Source organism: Aegilops tauschii, chromosome 2, assembly GCF_002575655.3.
Source record: "Aegilops tauschii subsp. strangulata cultivar AL8/78 chromosome 2, Aet v6.0, whole genome shotgun sequence".
In the NCBI taxonomy this organism is placed as follows: domain Eukaryota; kingdom Viridiplantae; phylum Streptophyta; class Magnoliopsida; order Poales; family Poaceae; genus Aegilops; species Aegilops tauschii.
The window spans coordinates 438,233,195-438,257,008 of NC_053036.3; the positions used below are offsets into that span (position 1 = coordinate 438,233,195).

A 23,814-nucleotide genomic window follows, 5' to 3' on the forward strand; every position below is an offset into this window, starting at 1 on the left:
TGGATTGGGAGAAATGCCTACCTTTCGCCGAGTTTGCTTATAACAATAGCTACCAATCCAGTCTTAAGAAAGCTCCTTTCGAGATTCTGTATGGACGAAGATGTCGAACACCTTTGAACTGGTCAGAAACCGGTGAAAGACAATTCTTTGGACCGGACATGATCCAGGAAGCAGAAGAGCAAGTTCGCATCATTCGTGAGAAATTGAAAACAACCCAGTCTCGTCAAAAGAGCCAGTATGACCGTCGTCATAAGGAAGTGGCTTATGAAGTTGGCGACAAGGCTTACCTTCGGGTTACTCCTCTAAAGGGTACCCATCGATTCGGTATCAAGGGCAAGTTGGCTCCTCGTTACATTGGTCCTTTTCGCATTCTCGCTATACGAGGAGAGGTTGCCTACCAGTTAGAACTACCCCCACATCTATATCGAGTCCATGATGTCTTCCACGTCTCTCAACTCAGGCGTTGCTTCTCGGATCCCATCCGCGGAGTGGACCATGAAACGCTTGATCTCCAAGATAACCTCACATACCGAGAGTACCCTATTCGCATTCTTGATCAAGCAGAGCGTGTCACCCGACGTCAGAACATCAAGTTTCTCAAGGTTCAGTGGTCTCATCATTCTGAGAGAGAAGCTACTTGGGAGCGAGAAGATCGTCTTCGACTGGAGTACCCCACCTTCTTTCCGTCGACCCCTGAATCTCGGGACGAGATTCTTGCAAGTGGGGGCGAGTTGTCACGTCCCTAGTTCTGGTATGACCTAGACTAGCTAGTCATGTGTGCATCATGTCTAAATTTCATTTAAAATTGAAATGGGGATCTGTGAAACCCTCAGAATCATTTCTGGAAATGACCCAGATAAAAATTGCTCCAAAAGGGTCCAAGAAAATGTTCATGTTGCTCTCTGAAAATATTGGACAGAGATAAAAACCAAACCAATATTTTTAGGAGATCATAAATATTTATGTTGGGCATTTGGAATTAATGCAGTAATTATTTGCTTTGGATATATATTGTTATATATATAAAATATTGTCCAAAAATTATGCCATTTGTTGAGGAGTTCTGGAATAATACCACTAGCCCCTATAAAAATTGGCATAAGTAAATAAAATGGTTTAGTATTTTTATTAAACCAAACAAATGTCAGAAAATTAGAAAAGAAAAAGAAATAGGAAAAGGGAGCTTACCTGCGGCCTGGCACTGTGCGGCCTGGCCTGGCCCAGCAGGCCAGCCCAGCTGACTGGCCAGCGCCAGTCGTCCCCCTCCTCGCGCCAGAGGGACAGGGCGCGTGGTCGCCGCACGCCGCGCGCATGCGCGCCACGGCAGCTGCCTGCCTGCCCTCCCCTCCCTCGACGCCTCGGTCGCCTGGACGACGCCACGACCCCTCCAGGCCTCACTCCCTCTCTCCTGCGCCTCTCCCCCGCTCTCTCCCGCTCTCTCCCGCGACGCCCGAACGCGCCGGTCGCCGCCGTTCGCTGCCCCGCGCTCCCCGCCATCCCCTCGCACCTCCGTCGTGTCCCAGAGCTCCGCCTCCTCGCGCTGAACCCCTCCGCTGAGCCACGCAAGCCGGAACGCCCTGGAGCGCCTCCATCGCCGTCGTCCTCAACTCCGGCCGCCGGAGATCGTCTTCGCGGCCCCACCGTCTCCAGTGCGTCCCCGAGCTCTCCGACGACGCCGTCGAGTCCACCGTGAGCTCCTGCCCCGTTCCCCTCTCTCCGTTTCTCCGTTCCCGCGCTGTAGCCCCGACCCTCACCATGGCCGTAGCTCCTCGCCGCCGTCCATGTCACCACCGCCGCCCTGGCCACCGCAGCCCGCAACCGAGCGCGTCACCGTGCTTCTGGTGACGCCAGGAGGCCGTAGCGCCTCTCCGCTCACGCCCCCGTGCACCGCAGCACTGCGCCCGCCTTGGCCGAACTCCAGCCACCGCCGCGAGCCTCGCTCCGGCGAGCTCCGACCACCCCACGGTCTTCCGCGTGTCCCACTGGATGCGCGTGAGCCTGGGCTTCGCGTAGGTGGACTCCGCGGCCCAAATGGTCGCCGGAGCGATGAACCCGACGAGCTCCGCCGCGCTCGGCCTCGCCGGCGACTAACCGCCGGTCAACCCGGGTCAAACCGCACTAATTACCCCTCTAATCTACCCCCACTGACACTGACAATGGGCCCCAGCACCCCTAGATAATTTAGATTAACTAGAAAACCCCTCGGGTTAACATTGAGTCACTGACGTGTGGACCCCACACGTCAGGTTTGACTTGGTCAGCGCCGCTAACCCGCTGACGTCATGATGACGCAGTGCTGACGCAACAAACCCTTTCTGGATTTAAATTAAATCAGGAAATTCCAGAATATGTTCAAAACTTCTAAAATTCATAGAAATTCAACCGTAGCTCAGATTTAAATAATTTATATATGAAAAATTATCAGAAAAATGCAATCTATCCATCTGTACTAGTTTCATGCATGACAAACCAACTTATACCTACTGTATAAGTGAAAACATATAAATGGCATATATAAGGACTTAAATTAGAGTTGCATTTGAACCTTTGGTTCAAATGGATCTCTTCCAAGTTGAATGCTAAATGCATTGGCTCAAAATACATCACATATTCATGCCATATTCATGCATCATATTGTTGCATATGATTGTGTTTTGACTGTCGACACCGTTCCCTCTCGATAGGTCCTGCTCCGGAGAGTGTTCCAGAGTACCTGTCTGAGGAGCAGTGCCACCCTGTTGATCTACCAGGCAAGCAAACCCCCTTTGTTCATTCCGATACAAACCTACTCTCTCGCTCCTGCTCTCTTTTACTGCATTAGGACAACAGCGATTCAACTGCTACTTTATGCTGCGGTAGTCGAACCCATTCCTCTGCATGACCTGTCATTGCCACAGTAAATAGTTGAAACCCACTAGCATGTGTAGGAGTTGATTGAGCCATGTTGTGTTCCTACCATGCCTTGCTTGCTATTGCTTAGAGTTGTGTCAGGTCTGGTTCATTGGGAATGTTACGATATGTTCTGGTGCCGAGAGTTAAGCGTGTGAACACGATTTGGTAAAGGTAGCGGTGAGAGGCCATGTAGGAGTACATGGTGGGTTGTCTCACTGGAACCATCCTTAAGCACTGAGTTCTGTGTATGTTGTCCAATGACTAGTTACTACCACACATTGGAATGCTTAAGTGCCCCTCTCGACTTATTAACCAACTTGGTCTCTGTCCAGGAGTTGCAACTAGTTTCTGGTGTTTGTAGGTAGTGCTATTTTTCTACCGAGTGGCACCCGGCAGGGTGGGCTTGGGACAGACTAGGCACACGTGGCCCGGTGTACCGAGTGGCACCCGGATGGTGGGCTCGGGAACCCTGTACACATCGTTTGGGGCCGTGAGCGACACCCCGGCCGGATCTCCTTGCGGATGGAACCCGAATAGGCGATAAACCTGGACTAGACTCTTGTGTGGTTAGTCAGGTCGTGGCCGACACCCTCGCCAGGCTTCCGCTTGAAGGTTGCCGAGGTACATGACGTGTACATGGCGGTAAGTGGCGAGAGCGTGTGTGACGCAGTACACCCCTGCAGGGTTATCATGATCTATTCGAATAGCCGTGTCCTCGGTTATGGACTTCTTGGATGCTTACGTGGTACATAGACAACTTGAAGTGGATACTCTAAAATGCTCAAGATAAGTGTGAGTGCTATGGATGGCTTCTCGTAGTGAGACGGGAATGAATCCATAGTGGTGTATTGAGGTGGTGATTAGTGGACTCGTGTGCGCCTTCTTTCCTCAAAGAAGATTCTCGCAGTCGTAGAACAGGATAGCCACTGAGTCAAAGCTGGCTTGCTGCAACTAAACCCCACCCTACCTTCTTGATACAAATGCATGTATGATAGGATCTGATGTAAGTCTTGCCGAGTACCTTCGTACTCATGTTGCTTTATTCATGTTTTTGCAGCGGAGACTTCAGTCTTACTAGTAGCTCCGCTTGGACTTCGACGAGTAGCTTGTACCTCAGCTACGATCTTGAACCCTTGGGAGGGTCTTGTAGATAGTCAGGCTTCTCAGCCTTTTTCTTTTGTAGTTGTCTGTACTCAGACATGTAATGCTTCCGTTGCTTGTATGCTCTGAATGATGGGTCATGTGACCCCTGTTTGTACTTAATGCTATGTGGCTCTTCTGGGCCGTTTATCTATATGAGTTCGCGTTATGTTGTGATGCCATGTTGTACAGCACATACTTGCATGTTATGCGTACGTGTAACGTGTATTGCTATGTGTGGGATCCGACAATCTAGTTGTTTATCCTTGGCAGCCTCTCTTATGGGGAAATGTAGTCTAGTGCCTCCTTGAGCCATAGTAGTCCGCTACAGCCCGGTTCACCGGAGTCCTGCTAGCCCAGCACTACTGCTCTGGACATTTGACTGGCCGGCATGTGTTTCACATCGTTCCTGTGTCTGTCCCTTCGGGAAATGTCACGCGATGACATCCGGAGTCCTGCCTAGCCTGCTACAGCCCGGGTTCCCGGAGTCCTGTTAGCCCAGTGCTACAGCCCGGATTCACACGCTGCTGACCGACACGTTCGATGTTGATTCATGTATGCCTGTCCCCATACGTTAGTGCCGCTTTGGGTTCACGACTAGCCATGTCAGCCCGGGTTCTCTGTCATATGGATGCTAGCGACATTGTCATATACGTGAGCCAAAAGGCGCAAACGGTCCCGGGCCATGGTAAGGCGACACCCGTGGGAATACCGTGCGTGAGGCCGCAAAGTGATATGAGGTGTTACATGCTAGATCGGTGTGACTTAGAATCGGGGTCCCGACAGGAACGCAAAGATGGGACTGTTGCGTGGACTGCCGCTTGCATGGCTCATGCGGTTGCTGAAGCCACGGCTGAGCCTCGTCATTTTGAGGCTGACCTAGGTATTCCTCACTGGCGCGTTGCGATGGAGCAGGAGTTTCAGGCTTTACCGAAGAATGATACTTGGCAACTTGTTCCTCCTGTTTCTGGTGTTAATGTCATTGATTCCAAGTGGGTCTTCAAGGTTAAGAAACACGCCGACGGTTCTATTAAACGCTACAAGGCACGGCTTGTTGCCAAGGGCTTCAAACAGAGGTATGTTCTTGATTACGAAGACACGTTTAGTCCAGTTATCAAGCCTACTACCATTCGTTTGCTGCTGCTATCTTGCTGTTACTCGAGGGTGGTTTCTTCGTCAGCTTGATGTGCAGAATGTTTTCCTACATGGAGTCCTGGCGGAGGAGGTTTATATGCGTTAGCCCCCGGGTTTTGTTGATCCTGCATGTCCTCAGCATCTCTGTCGCCTTGTTAAGGCTTTGTATGGACTTAAACAGGCTCCTCGTGCGTGGCATGCGCGCCTCGGCTCTGTTCTCCGGGCTCTTGGGTTTGTTTCCTCCACTGCTGACACGTCCCTATTCCTCCTTCAGCGTCCTGAGGTTACGATGTACCTATTGGTTTATGTTGATGATATCATACTCATCAGTTCCTCAGATGCTGCTGTTGATCGTCTTGTGACTGCATTGAGTGGTGATTTTGCTGTCAAGGATTTAGGTGCTCTACCCTACTTCCTTGGTCTAGAGGTCTCACGGTCCTCTGCTGGGTTGACTCTTACTCAGAGGAAGTATTCTCTGGACTTGCTGCGCCATGCTGGAATGTTGAAGTGCAAACATGCTATAACTCCGATGTCTGCGACTGATCGGTTGTCTGCCCTTGATGGAGACCCTCTTACACCTGCTGATGCTACTGAGTACCGCAGTCTCGTTGGTGGTCTGCAATACCTCACTATCACCAGACCAGATGTCTCTTATGAAGTGAACCGTGTGTGTCAGTATCTCCATGCACCCAGGACATCTCATTGGTCAGCTGTGAAGCGTATTCTACGTTATATCTGTCTCACTGCCTCATATGGTTTGCTTCTTCAGCCTGCACCATCTTGTGAGCTCTCGGCCTTCTCAGATGCGGATTGGGCTGGTAGTCCTGATGACAGGCGATCCACGGGGGGCTATGCAGTATTCTTTGGTCCTAACTTGATCGCCTGGAATGCTCGCAAACAAGCTACACTGTCTCGCAACAGTACCGAAGCTAAGTATAAGGCAGTTGTTGATGCCACTGTTGAGATCATATGGGTACAATCCTTAATTAGAGAGTTGAGAGTCTCTCCAGGTCAGTCTCCAGTCCTTTGGTGTGACAACATCGGTGCTACATACCTTTCATCTAATCCGGTATTCCATGCTCGAACGAAACACATCGAGGTTGACTATCACTTTGTCCGGGAACGCGTTGCACAGAAGTTACTCCGTATCAAGTTCATCTCCTCCAAAGATCAACTTGTTGACATCTTCACGAAGCCTCTTCCACAACCGCAGTTTGTAGGTTGTAGGTGCAATCTTAACTTACTTTGTACTTCAGGCCATAGTTAAGATTGAGAGCGGGTGTTAGACTGTATATATGTAGACTCTGTATACACCTTGTATTGTACCTCTTGGTACCTATATATATATATATATGAGATAGCCACACCCGTTTAGGGTGTCGAGCAGTTTCCTAAAATACACGTTTTACACATCCTCTGGTATGTGCACTATCACATCAAGACTGAATTTTACTCCATCTGTCCCCAAACTGTCAAAACTGAATTTTGCTCACTGAAAATTTGATAGTGGAGTACTGTCAAAATTGTACTACTCACTGAAAACAGTGGAGTATACACTGTCTAAATTTCATTGCAGTTTTTATGAAGTTGGGAGCTTGATAGATATACTCTGATGCTTTATGATACTCAAATTTTTGTATCCTGATGCTTTATAAAAGCAGAGAAGAAGATCAATGTTTTGTATCCTGATGCTCAATTTTTTGTAACCTATAGATGCCATGCTCAATTTTTGGGTAAAGCTACTGGAGTTGCCAGCAAATTCTACTTTCATTCTTATTCTTACCGCCAAAATTCAGAGGAAATTCAAGTGTGTTTGTACTGCTTGTGGCTATAGCTAAGCAGAGATCTTTGAGCAAAGCAGCAGGGATCTCGGGAACAGTCGAGTACGAGCAGACCGTTTTATAACTGTTGCGCGGCGTCGTGCGTGCACGGACAGCACGGTGCGGTGCCATGCACGGTTGCCGCAGGTGGCTCCAGATCGACAGGAATAGGAATCCAAGCCTTCCCGTCGCTCAAGAATCCAAGGGAGGCCGTGCGACGTGTGAGAATAGTGGCCGCTCACAGCTCACTGGTTCCTGTTTGCTCGACGGACTCGACGTGACATGCTTTGACCCCTCCACAGGGCGAGCTCGTGCCAAGAATCACTTGCAGTTGATGTGCACCATTAGTTTCGTGTATATGTATGCTTAGCAAAAGACATGCTTTGACCCCTTTGCATTAAAAAAACACCATGTATCAAGGTCAAATTAACTGGTTTAGAAAAAGGAAAAATTTAGATCGACACCAGCGTCGAGTTAGTCGCTGCAAACCAACTGTGGATCAAATCCACGGGTGCTTTTGAAGACAGCATGTTTAAGAAGCAAGAAATCAAACGTGGGGTTATCGTCGCACGAAGCCAAGCTTCGAGCTACCACCTTTAACATGCAACATATGTACGATAAGACCGATTGATGTAGCATGAAAGGCTAGAAGACGATGTTTCATGAGAAAAATACACATGCTCATTGTCGATCCTTAGGGTAGCCCCTAAACGTTCGGACCGCGATGTCCAGACCATTTTTTTCATCCAACATCATGCCGCAAACGTCCACGGACACATTTGCGTGTCCAAATTCCCACAAAGCGGCACGAAACTGTGGGGAGGTTTGCGGGTGTCCGGTCCTCCGCCATGTAGGCGTCCGATACCCCAGACCCACCGAAAACCGAGGCACAGCCCGCGCATTTGGACCATTACACATTGTTTTCACGTCTTCCCACTCTTTCTACTCTGATCGCAACCGCCCTCCACCCCAGTTACTGCCCTTTCTGCCGTCCACCAGTGCATGAACCCGTTCGAGGTGTCTGAACTGCCACCGGAGTCGGAGTATCCGGAGGTGGTGGCCGTCTGCAAGATCAAATCGGCGACACGCAACATGGTCTGAAGTCACTCAGCAGGGATGGTACACCATTCAAGGTGTCGTCATTACAAACAAGTCCAAAACCGGTGACCAAGCGGTGCGCTAATCTCCGAGCAAGTAAGTAGTTTATGCGTTGGTCATTCGGTCGTATATGCTCTATGCATTGGTCAGTTGGCCGGATATGTTGTCATTTGGCCAGATATGTTGTCATTTGGCCAGATATGCTCTATGTGTTGTCATTTGGCCAGATATCATGTGCGCACATTGTTGACCATGTCCTTTTTTGCTAGTTACCCCGTGCACGCACATTGTTCTTCAAGGCAGAGAAGGCACTTCATCTTTATGCATTGTTGATTGAATTTGAATGCCCACCCCAAATGGCTCCTATCCATTGTCAAGACCACCAACGTCGCCAATGAAGACAAAGATGGTGATCCAACCAACCTAACAAATGGGGTCTTAAGCCGACCAAGAAGGTCAAAAGGGGGGTTCGGGGGAGGAAGTGGGAGGAGAAGAAGGAGAAGTGAGAAGGGTCGGTGGCCAAGATTCAGAGAAGTTCGAGGACATCATAGCGAAGAAGGAGGAGCATCCGTTCAACGTAATGGCATGAAGGAGGAAAATAAGGCCGAGAGGTTTGACAAGTACATGGCGGCAACGGAGAAGAAGATCAAGCTCAAAGAGAAGAGGGTTGAGCTCATGGTCAACTCAGACGATGCCAAAATGTTGATGTTGAAGATGGAGGACTTGCGTCCAGCGTAATGGTGTGAAGTGTTGGGGAACGTAGTAATTTCAAAAAAAATTCCTACGTACACGCAAGATCATGGTGATGCATAGCAACGAGGGGAAGAGTGTTGTCTACGTACCCTCGTGGACCGTAAGCGGAAGCGTTTTGACAACGCGGTTGATGTAGTTGTACGTCTTTACGATCCGACCAATCTAAGTACCGTACACATGGCACCTCCGAGTTCAGCACACGTTCAGCTCGGTGACGTCCCACGAACTCACGATCCAGCAGAGCTTCAAGGGAGAGTTTCGTCAGCACGACGGCGTGATGACGGTGATGATGATGCTACCGACGCAGGGCTTCGCCTAAGCACCGCTACGATATGCCCGGGGTGGATTATGGTGGAAGGGGGCACCGCACACGGCTAAAAGATCAACTGATCAACTTGTGTGTCTATGGGGTTCCCCCTGGCCACGTATATAAAGGATGGAGGGAGGAGGAGGCTGGCCCTCATAGATCGCGCCCAAGTGTGGAGTCCTACTAGGACTCCCTAGTCCTAGTAGGATTCCACCTCCCACATGGAATAGGAAAAAGGGAAGGGAGAAGGAGAAGGAAGGAAGGGGGCGCCCCCCTTCCCTAGTCCAATTCGGACCAGTCCATGGGGAGGGGTGCGGCCACCCTTTGAGGCCTTTCTCTCCTTTCCCGTATGGCCCATTAAGGCCCAATATGAATTCCCGTAACTCTCCGGTACTCCGAAAAATACCCGAATCACTCGGAACCTTTCCGATGTCCGAATATAGTCATCCAATATATCGATCTTCACTTATATCTTTTGAGTATGGCTTTATAGAATGCTTCATGTGCTTTGCTTATATCATTTGAAGTTTGGATTGCCTGTTTCTCTTCACATAGAAAACCGCCATTTGTAGAATGCTCTTTTGCTTCACTTATATTTGTTAGAGCGTGGGCATATCTTTTGTAGAAAGAATTAAACTCTCTTGCTTCACTTATATCTATTTAGAGAGATGACAGGAACTGATCATTCACATGGTTAGTCATAAAATCCTACATAAAACTTGTAGATCACTGAATATGATATGTTTGATTCCTTGCAATAGTTTTGCGATATAAAGATGGTGATATTAGAGTCATGCTAGTGGGTAGTTGTGGATTAGTAGAAATACTTGTGTTGAGGTTTGTGATTCCCGTAGCATGCATGTATGGTGAACCGTTATGTAACGAAGTCGGAGCATGATTTATTTATTGATTGTCTTCCTTATGAGTGGCGGTCGGGGACGAGCGATGGTCTTTTCCTACCAATCTATCCCCCTAGGGGCATGCGTAGTAGTACTTTGCTTCGAGGGCTAATAAACTTTTGCAATAAGTATATGAGTTCTTTATGACTAATGTGAGTCCATGGATTATACGCACTCTCACCCTTCCATCATTGCTAGCCTCTTCAGTACCGTGCATTGCCCTTTCTCACCTCGAGAGTTGGTGAAAACTTCGCTGGTGCATCCAAACCCCGTGATATGATACGCTCTGTCACACATAAGCCTCATTATATCTTCCTCAAAACAGCCACCATACCTACCTATCATGGCATTTCCATAGCCATTCCGAGATATATTGCCATGCAACTTCCATCATCATCATATACATGACTTGAGCATTTATTGTCATATTGCTCTGCATGATCGTAAGATAGCTAGCATGATGTTTTCATGGCTTGTCCGTTTTTGATGTCATTGCTACGCTAGATCATTGCACATCCCGGTACACTGCCGGATGCATTCATATAGAGTCATATCTTTGTTCTAATATCGAGTTGTAAGTAAATAAAAGTGTGATGATCATCATTATTAGAGCATTGCCCCAGTGAGGAAAGGATGATGGAGACTATGATTCCCCCACAAGTCGGGATGAGACTCCGGACGAAAAAATAAAAAAGAAGAAGAAAAAAGAAAGGCAAAAAAAAAGAGAAGGCCCAAACAAACCAAAAAAAACAAAAAAAAATGAGAGAAAAAAAGAGAAGGGGCAATGTTAATATCCTTTTACCACACTTGTGCTTCAGACTAGCACCATGTTCTTCATATAGAGAGTCTCTTGAGTTATCACTTTCATATACTAGTGGGAATTTTCATTATAGAACTTGGCTTGTATATTCCAACGATGGGCTTCCTCAAATGCCCTAGGTCTTCATGAGCAAGCAAGTTGGATGCACACCCACTTAGTTTCAGTTTGAGCTTTCATATACTTATAGCTCTAGTGCATCCATTGCATGGCAATCCCTACTCCTCACGTTGACATCAATTGATGGGCATTTCCATAGCCCCTTGATTAGCCGCGTCGATGTGAGACTTTCTCCTTTTTTGTCTTCTCCACACAACCTCCATCATCATATTCTATTCCACCCATAGTGCTATGTCCATGGCTTGCGCTCATGTATTGCGTGAGGGTTGAAAAGGCTGAAGCGCGTTAAAAAGTATGAATTAATTGCTCGGCTTGTCATCGGGGATGTGCATGATGTGAATATTTTGTGTGGTGAAGATGGAGCATAGCTAGACCATATGATTTTGTAGGGATAACTTTCTTTGGCCATGTTATTTTGAAAAGACATGATTGCTTTATTAGTATGCTTGAAGTATTGTTGTTTTTATGTCAAAAGATAGACTATTGCTTTGATCACTCGTGTGTTAATATTCATGCCATGATTTGATACATGATCAAGATTATGCTAGGTAGCATTCCACATTAAAAATTCTCTTTTTTATCATTTACCTACTCGAGGACGAGCATGAATTAAGCTTGGGGGTGCTGATACGTCTCCGTCGTATCTATAATTTTTGATTGTTCCATGCCAATATTATACAACTTTCATATACTTTTTGGCAACTTTTTATACTATTTTTGGGACTAACATTATCCAGTGCCAGTTCCTGTTTGTTGCATGTTTTATGTTTAGCAGAAACCCCATATCAAACGGAATCCAAACGGGATAAAAGCGGACGGAGAATATTTTTGGAATATTTGGAGAATATGGGAAGAAGAATCAACGCGAGACGGTGCCCGAGGGGGGCACGAGGCAGGGGGCGCGCCTGCCCCCCTCATGGCCCCCCCGTAAGGCGGTTGCTGCTCTTCTTTGGCCGCAAGAAAGCTAATTTTCGAAAAAAAAATCTTGGCGAAGGTTTCAGTCCAATCGGAGTTACGGATCTCCATATATATACGAAACGGTGAAAGGGCAGAATACAAGAATGTAGAAACAGAGAGAGACAGAAAGACAAATCCAATCTCGGAGGGGCTTTCGCCCCTCCCATGCCATGGAGGCCAAGGACCAGAGGGGAAACCCTTCTCCCATCTAGGGAGGAGGTCAAGGAAGAAGAAGAAGAAGAAGGGGCCCCCTTGTCGGTGTCAAAACCGGCGGATCTCGGGTAGGGGGTCCCGAACTGTGCGTCTAAGGCGGATGGTAACAGGAGGCTGGGGACATGATGTTTATCCAGGTTCGGGCCCTCTCGATGGAGGTAATACCCTACTTCCTGCTTGATTGATCTTGATGATATGAGTATTACAAGAGTTGATCTACCACGAGATCGTAGAGGCTAAACCCTAGAAGCTAGCCTATGGTACGATTGTTGTTGTCCTACGGACTAAACCCTCCGGTTTATATTGACACCGGAGGAGGCTAGGGTTACACAGAGTTGGTTAAAAGGGAGGAGATCTACATATCCGTATTGCCAAGCTTGCCTTCCACGCCAAGGAGAGTCCCACCCGGACACGGGATGAAGTCTTCAATCTTGTATCTTCATAGTCCAACAGTCCGGCCAAAGGATATAGTCCGGCTGTCCGAGGACCCCCTAATCCAGGACTCCCTCAGTAGCCCCCGAACCAGGCTTCAATGACGATGAGTCCGGCGCGCAGATTGTCTTCGGCATTGCAAGGCGGGTTCTTCTCCAAATTCTGAGTACCTGTCAAGTAGTGTCCGGCTTCCCATAAATGTTGCATTCTTCGGCTTCTGCGCCCAATAATGGCTATCCTCCACGTGTCGAGCAAATGCGAGAAGTCGGGGCATTTTTGCACTTGCCACCCTAACAATGTGAGTAAATCGTCTATTTAAGGGACCGGGGATCCTCAGATCCAGATCACACCATCCTCCCTCAGCGAGTATCCATCGGAGCGCGCCTGGAAAAATCCATCCTATCATGGCCGGTCGTCGCAGCTCCTCCTCTCGCTCCCGTAGCCCTAAGCCAGGCAACTGGAAGAAGTGTTCCGTTTCCCACAGACAGTTAGTAGATTTACCGACCCATGGGTTTCTTCCTCCTGCGTATATGGTCCCTGTCCGAGCTGGACTAGCCACTTACAATGGCGGGGAACAAGCGGAGAGCTTTCCCAACCCATGTATGGGGGAGCGAGTATGCCTTGTCCCATATTTGTTAAGGGGACTTGGATTTCTAATCCATCCGTTCCTCTGCGGGCTCCTGGAGTTCTATGGCCTCCAGCTGCATAATTTTACTCCTGCTTCCATATTACACATCGCAGGCTATGTCGCCCTTTGCGAGCTGTTTTTGGGCTGCGAAGCTCATTTCGAGCTATGGAAGAGGCTATTCTGTCTCGTACCCCGTACACAGGAGGGGTCAATATATCAAGTGGGCGGAGCCGAGATATGGCGCATCGCCGGGACCGGATACCTGTCCGGTACTCCGAAGAAGACATCCAAAGACTGGCCTTTGGAGTGGTTTTATATGGAGGACGTCCCCCTTCTGGACCCTGTTCGGATGGGCCTTCCTGAGTTCAATAACGTCCCTTTGAAGAAATGCCGCAGCTGGCGCCCTCGGAGCCCCCAGGAGGAAGATAACAGAGAGGTCCTTTACCTGATGGGTCGGATACAAACGCTGGCCAAATCAGGATTGACAATAATCGAGGTTGTGTCCATATGTATAATGCGGGGGGTGCAGCCACTTCAATATCAGGGACAACCCATGTGGCACTTCAATGGGGAAGACGATGCCACCCGCTGCGGCTGTAAAGGCCCGGACTCCGTCGCTGCTCTAACGAAGATACTGTCCGATTTATATAAAGGAGAGGAAGAGGAGTTCATCCGTATCAAGCCACGGGATGGATTCTCCATGTACAACCCCCCAAACTGGGCGAGCTGCTACTTTTTACTCCAGACCTTCCCGCATTCTTTGTCATAAATATTTACCTTGCTATTTCATAGCAGGAACTGCGAAAAGCTGTGAGGGAGGTCCACAGCCCGCCTCCACAACCAGAGGACCCTGAGCGGGCCCTCGACCCCGGACTTGAAGAAGATCCGGACACATTTGCGGAGCTTATTGACAGGACGTTCTATCAATTGAGCTGTGACGATGCCATGGTGGCCATCATAGCCGATTACCCTGGGCTGCTCCCTGCATCGCATGTAAGTAAAACCGGAGTCCCAGCTTCCGAGAAGGATCCCCTTTTTCTGCACTTCACCTACCGCACACATATGGTGTCTTACAGGAAAGGCCGTCGGGACGCCATGCCGAACCCGCAGTGACTCACCAACAAGGGGCGCCGAAGCCGGGCAGGCTTAAAAGGAAGGCGGTCAGGACTGAGACGCCGTCGCATTGGTATGAAAAAGAACCCCGCTCCGTGGTTGTCGTCTTTTAAAGTATAGTAACGTCCATGTTTCCTAGTAGGAAAAACGCTAGCCGGACTATATCTGGAGAGGTTGCCGGCCACGCCTCCACCAGCCGGGCTCCAGAGCCGGACTTAGAGGCGGATGCTAACATGGGGCCAACACCGGATGTTCCTCCTACAGAGGATGCGGATAGGCTGTCCGCTACGAATTCCGAAGTGGAGAGTGCCATGAATCACAGGCGTCGCCGGGCCGTACTCCGCGACGCTTGTTTCTCCCAAGAGGCGTTCGATGCCTTTAACTCAGGAGACGCGTACATCCGAGCTGCTCAAAATGGTCTTGCCAAAGCCACGGACCAGTATGTGAAGGATATACGGGTAATAAAATCTAATAATTATGTATATCAGTAGCCCCTGATACTTGAAACAGTTGGCACAACTGATTTAAGGATCATTGTTTGCATAGGTTCTTACGGAGAAGAATACCCGGTTGTCTCAAGAGCTGGAGGAGTGCAAAGCCCAACTTCAGGCCACAGTTGCCGCAGTGAAGGAGTCCGATAAGGCCCCTTCTGGTAACACTTATTTCCATTGCAAAGAAAGACATGTACCAGGTAGTATGTGGCATACATGCAAATCTAACAATAGATTCTGCAGATGACTCCGGGGTGAATCCAGAGGTCGTGCGAGGGGATGAGCAACATGCTCAACGACAGCTAAAGGCTGGCAAGCGCGTGCTTACACGGGTTAGGCGGGAGAAAAACGATCTCCAAGACGCCAATACCCGGCTAGGTGTTGAACTGAAAGATGTTCGAGCCCAGCTTGCTGACTCCGTAAAGGAGAATAAGAGGCTTCGACGCGGCATTTTCAGTAAGTGCTTGAACAAACTTTTACATAGTTCGGCGAAGAAACCGGCTAACAGAGTTATGTCTGCAGGTATGCTGATGGGTCGTCCCGCGGAGGAGATGCCCGGGTCTGCGGGTGATCTTCTGCCAGAGCTCTCACAACTGCATGAACAAGTTCAGCAGGTGATGCAGGGCATTGCCCAAGCCCTGTGGCCATCCGCCTCCCTGCCAGGAGGCATGGGGGAGCTTGTAGAGAAGCTCAAGGGAGCGCGGCGGCGCTTCCAATTATGGAAGATATCAGCCTCCCGACAAGGTGCAAGGGAAGCCTGGGCCATGGTGAAGACGCGATATACCAAGGCTGACCCGAACCACATGGCCAAGGTCGGACCTGTGGGGTCCGATGGGAAAGAGATCCCCGTCAGTTTGGTGTATGACCAGGTAGAATTAGCCGCAAAGTATTCCCAACAGGATTGTAGGCTAGACAGCCTGTTGGATGGTATAGAAGAAGAATTTAGTCAGTCTAAGTGACTGTGTACTTCAAGTGACATGTATTGTCCCTAGCCGGATTTTAAATCATTTGTCATGGCGGACCTTTTCGCTTTGACCTCTGGACCCGACAGTCCGGAGTGTATCCGAATACCCACTTAGTTATGTAAAAACCGGGGTACGCGTGGAAACCAGGCGTAGGGGTCATAAGTGCTTGAACAGACAAGTACCCAACTAGCTATGTTATATTACATGGATAGTAAGAAACATCTTCCAGGGAGAATAGTTCCGTTAAGGGTTCCTTTCCCTGGGTACACATGCATTAATGTGCATGTCCGAACTGTGAAAAGAGACACAGGATACAAACATCTGGGGGCATGTATTACAATAAATAAAGGTCATCTTTTGTTCACCGACCGAATATTTCCTTAAGAACGCTAGCTTTCGGCTTCACCCAGTCTGAGGTACACATCCGGCTGACCCGGCAGTAACAATCGCAGAGGTGCTCCCCTTATGCCCTAGCCGAATTAATGGGAACGTAGGGCATAAACACAAGAGCCAGGCAACCCAGCTTGGCCAAAACTTAAGTCATATCGATGCATATAATGGCGAAAAAAGGTACATGTGGAAGAATAACACATGTGTGGGGCATAGAGCCCGAAAAATAGTTATATTAAGCTTCTGTATAAGAAGCCCCCAGGTATAATGAGCGCGGCTGACGCGTCAAGATTGTGTAGTCAAGACACATTTTAGCCTTTTAAGGCCTTGAAGAAAAAGGGAAGAAAGAAAGAAAAGACAGATAACGGATATATAAAAAAATCGACGGAGGTAAGGAGACGAACATAGAGTCCAGCACTAGGCGTAAGACCTTCGGAGTCTGGCTGCGTTCCATGGGTTTGGCTCGAGTCGATTGTCCGATGCATCCCGCAGACGGTACGCTCCACCGGTCAGAACCTGGTCAATAACGAAGGGACCTTCCCATTTGGGCTTGAGCTTGTTCCTTTTCTTCTCCGGTAGGCGTAGAACGAGTTCGCCAATGTTATAAGTTTTGGCCCATACTTCTCTGCTTTGATACCTTCGAGCCTGTTGCTGATAGAATGCGGAATAGGCTTTTGCCACGTCACGCTCCTCCTCCAGGGCATCCAAACCGTCCTTCCGATCAAGCTCAGCTTCTTTCTCTTCGTACATGCGCACTCGAGGTGAGTCATGAATTATGTCGCAGGGCAGTACCGCCTCTACGCCGTACACCATAAAAAACGGTGTGTATCCGGTAGTGTGATTCGGCGTGGTCCGCAGCCCCCATAGTACGGAGTCGAGCTCCTCTACCCAGTGCGTATCAGACTCCTTCAAGGATCGCACTAATCTGGGTTTAATGCCGCTCATGATAAGACCATTTGCTCGCTCGACTTGACCGTTAGTTTGTGGGTGATAGACAGAAGCATAATCGAGCTTGATGCCCATGTTGCTGAACCAAAGTTTTACCTCGTCGGCTGTAAAGTTTGAGCCGTTATCGGTGATGATGCTGTGGGGAACGCCATAACAGTGTACAACCCCGGATATGAAGTCTATCACTGGTCCGGATTCAGCCGTTTTAACTGGTTTGGCTTCTATCCATTTGGTGAATTTGTCCACCATGACCAATAGGTATTTTTTCTTATGGCTTCCCCCTTTAAGGGGTCCGACCATATCAAGCCTTTGTAGATAGTAACACTACTATCAACGTCCGTCTCCCTCTTGAAGATCCATTTGTTTTCTATGGCTTGCCGATCATTGGGCAAGTCAACCAAAGTCGACACTTTGTTCTCATACATGGATCCCATCTCAGATTTCATGGCCTCAAGCCATTTCATGGAATCTGGGCTCATCATCGCTTCCTCATAGTTCGTAGGTTCGTCATGGTCATGTAACATGACCTCCAGAACAGGATTACCATACCACTCTGGTGCAGATCTCACTCTGGTTGACCTACGAGGTTTGATAGTAACTTGATCTAAAGTTACATGATCATCATCATTAGCTTCCTCACTAATTGGTGTAGGAGTCACAGGAACAGATTTTTGTGATGAACTACTTTCCAATAAGGGAGCAGGTACAATTACCTCATCAAGTTATACTTTCCTCCCACTCACTTCTTTCGAGAGAAACTCCTTCTCTAGAAAGGATCCATTCTTAGCAACGAATGTCTTGCCTTCGGATCTGTGATAGAAGGTGTACCCAACTGTCTCCTTTGGGTATCCTATGAAGACATATTTCTCTGATTTGAGTTTGAGCTTATCAGGATGAAACTTTTTCACACAAGCATCGCAACCCCAAACTTTAAGAAACGACAACTTTGGTTTCTTGCCAAACCACAGTTCATATGGTGTTGTCTCAACGGATTTAGATGGTGCCCTATTTAACGTGAATGCAGCTGTCTCTAATGCATAACCCCAAAACGATAGTGATAAATCGGTAAGAGACATCATAGATTGCACCATATCAAATAAAGTACGGTTACCATGTTCGGACACACCATTACGCTGTGGTGTTCCAGGTGGCGTGAGTTGCGAAACTATTCCGCATTGTTTCAAATGAAGACCAAACTCGTAACTTCAAATATTCTCCTCCACGATCAGATCGCAGAAACTTTATTTTCTTGTTACGATGATTTTCCACTTCACTCTGAAATTATATGAACTTTTCAAATGTTTCAGACTTATGTTTCATCAAGTAGATATACCCATATCTGCTCAAATCATCTGTGAAGGTCAGAAAATAACGATACCCGCCACGAGCCTCAACACTCATTGGATCGCGTACATCAGTATGTATTATTTCCAATAAGCCAGTTGCTCGCTCCATTGTTCCGAAGAACGGAGTTTTAGTCATTTTGCCCATAAGGCATGGTTCGAAAGCGTCAAGTGATTCATAATCAAGTGATTCCAAAATCCCATCAACATGGAGTTTTTTAATGCGCTTTACACCAATATGACCTAAACGGCAGTGCCACAAATAAGTTGCACTATCATTATTAACTTTGCATCTTTTGGCTTCAATATTATGAATATGTGTATCACTATGATCGAGATCCAACAAACCATTTTCATTGGGTGTATGACCATAGAAGGTTTTATTCATGTAAACAGAACAACAATTATTCTCTAACTTAAATGAATAACCGTATTGCAATAAACATGATCAAATCATATTCATGCTCAATGCAAACACCAAATAACACTTATTTAGGTTCAACACTAATCCCGAAAGTATAGGGAGTGTGCGACGATGATCATATCAATCTTGGAACTACACACATCGTCACTTCGCCCTTAACTAGTTTCTGTTCATTCTGCAACTCCCGTTTCGAGTTACTACTCTTAGCAACTGAACCAGTATCAAATGCCGAGGGGTTGCTATAAACACTAGCAAAGTACACATCAATAACATGTATATCTATTATACCTTTGTTCACTTTGCCATCCTTCTTATCCGCCATGTATCTAGGGCAGTTCCACTTCCACTGACCATTTCCTTTGCAGTAGAAGCACTCAGTTTCAGGCTTGGGTCTAGCTTTGGGCTTCTTCACAGGAGCATCAACTTGCTTGCCGTTCTTTTTTGAAGTTCCCCTTCTTCCCTTTTCCCTTTTCTTGAAACTAGTGGTCTTGTCAACCATCAACACTTGATGCTTTTCTTGATTTCTACCTTCATTGATTTCAACATCACGAAGAGCTTGGGAATCGTTTCTGTTATCCCTTGCATATTATAGTTCATCACGAAGTTCTAGTAACTTGGTGATAGTGACTAGAGAACTCTGTCAATCACTATCTTATCTGGAAGATTAACTCCCACTTGATTCAAGTGATTGTAGTACTCAGACATTCTGAGCACATGCTCACTAGCTGAGCAATTCTCCTCCATCTTGTAGGCAAAGTGCTTGTCAAAGGTCTCATACCTTTCGACATGGGCATGAGTCTGAAATACTAATTTCAACTCTTGAAACATCTCATATGCTCCGTGGCGTTTCAAAAACGTCTTTGAAGCCCCGATTCTAAGCCATAAAGTATGGTGCACTAAACTATCAAGTAGTCATCATATCGAGCTTGCCAAACGTTCATAACGTCTGCATTTGCTCCTGCAATCGGTCTGTCACCTAGCGGTGCATCAAGGACATGATTCTTCTGTGCAGCAATGAAGATAATCCTCAGATCACGGATCCAATCCGCATCATTGCTACTAAGATCTTTCAACTTAGTTTTCTCTAGGAACATATCAAAAAATAAAACAGGGGAGCTAAACGCGAGCTATTGATCTACAACATAGACATGCTAATACTACCAAGACTAAGTTCATGATAAATTAAAGTTCAATTGATCATATTACTTAAGAACTCCCACCTAGATAGACATCCCTCTAGTCATCTAAATGATCACGTGATCCAAATCAACTAAACCATGTCCGATCATCACGTGAGATGGAGTAGTTTTCAATGGTGAACATCACTATGTTGATCATATCTACTATATGATTCATGCTCGACCTTTCGGTCTCCAGTGTTCCGAGGCCATATCTGCATATGCTAGGCTCGTCAAGTTTAACCCGAGTATGTTGCGTGTGCAAAACTGGCTTGCACCCGTTGTATGTGAACGTAGAGCTTATCACACCCGATCATCACGTGGTGTCTCAGCACGAAGAACTGTCGCAATGGTGCATACTCAGGGAGAACACTTATACCTTGAAATTTAGTGAGAGATCATCTTATAATGCTACCGCCGAACTAAGCAAGACAAGATGCATAAAGGATAAACATCACATGCAATCAAAATATGTGAGATGATATGGCCATGATCATCTTGCGCCTTTGATCTCCATCTCCAAAGTACCGTCATGATCTCTATCGTCACCGGCATGACACCATGATCTCCATCATCTTGATCTCTATCAACGTGTCGTCACATGGTCGTCTCGCCAACTATTTCTCTTGCAACTATTGCTATCGTATAGCGATAAAGTAAAGCAATTATTTGACGCTTGCATCTTATGCAATAAAGAGACAACCATAAGGCTTCTGCCAGTTGCCGATAATTTCAACAAAACATGATCATCTCATACAACAATTTATATCTCATCACGTCTTGACCATATCACATCACAACATGCCCCGCAAAAACAAGTTAAACGTCCTCTACTTTGTTGTTGCAAGTTTTACGTGGCTGCTATGGGCTGAGCAAGAACCGTTCTTACCTACGCATCAAAACCACAATGATTTTTCGTCAAGTATGTGATGTTTTAACCTTCAACAAGGACCGGGCGTAGCCACACTCGATTCAACTAAAGTTGGAGAAACTGACACCCGCCAGCCACCTGTGTGCGAAGCACGTCGGTAGAACCAGTCTCGCGTAAGCGTACGCGTAATGTCGGTCCGGGCCGCTTCATCCAACAATACCGCCGAATCAAAGTATGACTATTATCGCCCACAACTCACTTGTGTTCTACTCGTGCATATAACATCTACGCATAAACCTGGCTCGGATGCCACTGTTGGGGAACGTAGTAATTTCAAAAAAATTCCTACGTACATGCAAGATCATGATGATGCATGGCAACGAGGGGAAGAGTGTTGTCTATGTACCCTCGTAGACCGTAAGCGGAAGCGTTATGACAACGCAGTTGATGTAGTCGTACGTCTTCATGATCCGACCGATCCAAGTATCGAACACACGGCACCTCCGAGTTCAGCACACGTTCAGCTCGGTGACGTCCCACGAACTCACGATCCAGCAGAGCTTCGAGGGAGAGTTCCGTCAGCACGACGGCGTGATGACGGTGATGATGATGCTACCGATGCAGGGCTTCGCCTAAGCACCGCTACGATATGACCGAGGTGGATTATGGTGGAAGGGGGCACCGCACACGGCTAAAAGATCAACGGATCAACTTGTGTGTCTAAGGGGTGCCCCTGGCCACGTATATAAAGGATGGAGGGAGGAGGAGGCTGGCCCTCATAGGGCGCGCCCAAGTGTGGAGTCCTACTAGGACTCCCTAGTCCTAGTAGGATTCCACCTCCCACATGGAATAGGAAAAAGGGAAGGGAGAAGGAGAAGGAAGGAAGGGGGCGCCCCCCTTCCCTACTCCAATTCGGACCAGTCCATGGGGAGGGGTGCGGCCACCCTTTGAGGCCTTTCTCTCCTTTCCTGTATGGCCCATTAAGGCCCAATACGAATTCCCGTAACTCTCCGGTACTTCGAAAAATACCCGAATCACTCGGAACCTTTCCGATGTCCGAATATAGTCGTCCAATATGTCGATCTTTACGTCTCAACCATATCGAGACTCCTCGTCATGTCCCGATCTCATCCGGGACTCCGAATTATGATACGTCTCCAACGTATCTATAATTTTTGATTGTTCGATGCTATATTATATTCTGTTTTGGATGTTTAATGGGCTTTATTATACACTTTTATATTATTTTTTGGACTAACCTATTAACCGGAGGCCCAACCCAAATTGCTGTTTTTTTGCCTATTTCAGTGTTTCGCAAAAAAGGAATATCAAACGAAGTCCAAACGGAATGAAACCTTCGGGAACGTGATTTTCGGAACAAATGTGATCCAGAGGACTTGGAGTCTACGTAAAGGAATCGACGAGGAAAGCACGAGGCAGGGGGCGCGCCTACCCCCTCTAGGCGCGCCCTCCACCCTCGTGGGGCCCACGTTGCTCCAACGACGTACTTCTTCCTCCTATATATACCTACGTACCCCCAAACCATCAGAGTAGGAGCAAAAACCCTATTTCCACCGCCGCAACCTTCTGTACCCGTGACATCCCATCTTGGGGCCTTTTTCGGCGCTCCGCCAGAGGGGGCATTGATCACGGAGGGCTTCTACATCAACACCATAGCCTCTCCGATGATGTGTGAGTAGTTTACCTCAGACCTTCGGGTCCATAGTTATTAGCTAGATGGCTTCTTCTCTCTCTTTGGATCTCAATACAAAGTTCTCCTCGATTCTCTTGGAGATCTATTCGATGTAATCTTCTTTTGCGGTGTGTTTGTCGAGATCCGATGAATCGTGGGTTTAGGATCAAGATTATCTATGAACAATATTTGAATCTCCTCTGAATTCTTTTATGTATGATTGGTTATCTTTGCAAGTATCTTCGAATTATCAGTTTGGTTTGGCCTACTAGATTGATCTTTCTTGCAATGGGAGAAGTGCTTAGCTTTGGGTTCAATCTTGCGGTGTCCTTTCCTAGTGACAGCAAGGCACGTATTGTATTGTTGCCATCGAGGATAAAAAGATGGGATTTATATCATATTGCATGAGTTTATCTCTCTACATCATGTCATCTTACTTAAAGCATTACTCTGTTCTTATGAACTTAATACTCTAGATGCATGCTGGATAGCGGTCGATGTGTGGAGTAATAGTAGTAGATGCAGAATCGTTTCGATCTACTTGTCGCGGACGTGATGCCTATATACATGATCATACCTAGATATTCTCATAACTATGCTCAATTCTATCAATTGCTCGACAGTAATTCGTTTACCCACCATAATACTTATGCTCTTGAGAGAAGCCACTAGTGAAACCTATGGCCCCCGGGTCTATTTTCCATCATATTAATCTTCCAACACTTAGCTATTTTTATTACTGTTTATTTTACTTTGCATCTTTATCATAAAAATACCAAAAATATTATCTTATCATATCTATGAGATCCCACTCTCGTAAGTGACCGTGAAGGGATTGACAACCCCTTTATCGCATTGGTTGCGAGGTTCTTATTTCTTTGTGTAGGTGCATGGGACTTGAGCGTGATCTCCTATTGGATTGATACCTTGGTTCTCAAAAACTGAGGGAAATACTTACCCTACTTTATTGCATCACCCTTTCCTCTTCAAGGAAAAACCAACGCAGTGCTCAAGAGGTAGCAAGAAGGATTTCTACCGCCGTTGCTGGGGAGATTCGCGCCAAGTCAAGTCAAGACATACCAATGTAGCGACCCGACCTCAAACGGTCAAGCCTCTGTGTATCTGTGCCATCCCTGGATCGGTATGCTGGCACACACAGTACATCAATGTGTATATCAAAGTGCAATC

At 47.3% G+C, this 23,814-nt stretch overlaps 1 long non-coding RNA gene across 1 annotated transcript in view; it reads right to left on the reverse strand.

The window, feature by feature from the left end:
• Positions 1-23,814, reverse strand: part of LOC141041715 (uncharacterized) — a 41,768-nt gene that overhangs the window by 15,432 nt on the left and 2,522 nt on the right. The gene's annotated exons all lie outside the window — the stretch shown is intronic.